General features: G+C 43.3%; 1 pseudogene; it reads left to right on the top strand.

Annotated features, from left to right (window-relative positions):
* Positions 1-1,297: 1,297 nt before the first annotated feature.
* On the top strand, positions 1,298-1,397 carry LOC127117155 (uncharacterized; annotated as a pseudogene).
* The last annotated feature ends 854 nt before the right edge of the window (positions 1,398-2,251 follow it).

Below are 2,251 nucleotides of genomic sequence, written 5' to 3'. Positions count from 1 at the left end.
TCTTTCGCTTCTTTCAGCCAGTGTGTGTGAGTTTGAGCAGTGTTTAGCAACCAATATTTCCTTCCTTTTGTGCGTGGATCCCGTAGAGTACTACGGATGCGTAGGGGGCCTAATACCTTCCCTTCGCATAACCGACTCCCGAACCCATCCTCTTTGGTCGCGAGACCATGTTCTTTCCTAGGTTTACTTCGAGCGTTTCCTTTCCCTCTTTTGGGATAAATAACGCACGGTGGCGGCTCTGTTGTTTCTTTCTTTTCCCGCCGGTTTTTCGCGTAATGCGACATAAGGGATAGGTGGTTTGTAAGGTGGTGGAGGTACATAAGGTTCCTTCTTTTCTAGGGTTTCCTTATTACTCTCTTCCTTTTCCTTAGGTTCACTTTCCTCAGTTGATTTCTTAGGGTTTTAGTTTTCTATCCTTGGATCAGACGGTCCTTCCACTTCCGTTCCACTTCTTAATATAATTGCATGAGCGTGGCTTCTCGGGTTAGGTTGGGGCTGTCCAGGGAATGTACCAGTTGGGGCAGCAGTAGGTGCTTGTTGTTGAGCTACTTGTGATATTTGTGTTTCCAGCATTTTGTTATGGGTAGCCAAGGCATCTACTTTGCTTGCTAGTTGTTTAAGTTGTTTAAGTTGTTCGCCAGTGTGTACATTCTGGTTTAAAAAATCTTTATTGGTTTGTTGTTGGGAAGCTATAAAGTTTTCCATCATGATTTCCAAGTTGGATTTCCTAGGCGCGTTATTGTTAGGCATGGATGGGTTCGGTTTCTGATATCCCGGAGGTATAGCTGGGGCTTGATTTGGAGACTGTCCAAGTGCGTACAAAGCATTATTACTCTTATATGAAAAGTTTGGATGGTTCTTCCAATTTGAGTTATAGGTATTCGAGTAGGGGCTTCCTTGAGCATAGTTTACTTGCTCTGCTTGGATTCCTGTCAAGAGTTGACAATCCGTAGGAGTGTGACCTTGGATTCCACAGACCTCGCAATTCTGAGTTATAGCAACCACGGCGGCTGGAGGTGATACGTTTAAACTTTCAATTTTCTGGACCAAAGCATCCACTTTTGCATTAACGTGATCAAGGTTGCTTATCTCGTACATGCCAGTTTTCGTTTGAGGTTTTTCCACCATTGTTCGTTCGGTTCCCCACTGATAGTGGTTTTGGGCCATGCTCTCGATAAGCTGGTAAGCATCAGCATAAGGTTTGTTCATTAGTGCACCACCTGCAGCGGCGTCTATTGTTAACCTTGTGTTGTACAAGAGACCATTATAAAATGTGTGAATTACTAACCAGTCTTCCAAACCATGGTGTGGGCAAAGTCTCATCATATCTTTGTATCTTTCCCATGCTTCGAAAAGAGACTCGTTATCTTTCTGTTTAAATCCGTTTATCTGGGCTCTTAACATAGTTGTTTTGCTTGGCAGAAAGTATCGGGCAAGAAAAACTTTCTTCAACTCGTTCCATGTGGTGACTGAGTTGGAAGGAAGAGATTGAAGCCATCTTCTAGCGCTATCTCTTAATGAGAAAGGAAAAAGACGAAGTCGAATTGCCTCTGAAGTGACACCATTAGCTTTAACAGTATCAGCGTATTGGACAAATACGGATAAATGAAGGTTTGGATCCTCGGTAGGATTTCCAGAGAATTGGTTCTGTTGCACAGCCTGCAACAGCGAAGGTTTAAGTTCGAAGTTGTTTGCTTCGATAGCGGGTGGAGCAATACTTGAATGCGGCTCATCTTGCGATGGAGCGGCGTAATCTCTAAGAGCACGAGCTGGTTCTGCCATCTCGGTTATCGAAGGAAAAAGGTTTTTGAAATCAGGAAGTTCTATAGGAGGGAGATTGTTTGCAGCACGATATTCCCGAATTCGTCGTAAGACTCGGAGATATAGTTCGATATCGTTGATTCGTAAATAGAGCGGTTCGCCTTGAGAGCGAGTGCGTGGCATACAAATCAACGAAAGAAAGAATAGAAGAAAAAGAAACCTTAGTCTCTACAGCGTAACGGAAGAGTTACGATATCGATTAAATAAAAGTCCCCGGCAACGGCGCCAAAAACTTGATCGCTCGACTTCGTGAGTCGAGAATGGGGTACAAACTGCAAGTGCACAGTTCTATCGCGTAGTTTTAAAAGATATCGATCCCACAGGGACTTATGAATCGATATACCGTTATCTAAGGTTACTTCGTAAAGCTAAGGTGAACAATGTTTGATTGTTTGGGGGAAAGCTAAAAACTAAACTAAGATCTAGATTA

Source organism: Lathyrus oleraceus, chromosome 1, assembly GCF_024323335.1.
Source record: "Lathyrus oleraceus cultivar Zhongwan6 chromosome 1, CAAS_Psat_ZW6_1.0, whole genome shotgun sequence".
In the NCBI taxonomy this organism is placed as follows: domain Eukaryota; kingdom Viridiplantae; phylum Streptophyta; class Magnoliopsida; order Fabales; family Fabaceae; genus Lathyrus; species Lathyrus oleraceus.
Note: the sequence above shows the minus strand (reverse complement) of the source record. Positions and strands in the feature narration are given on the sequence as shown.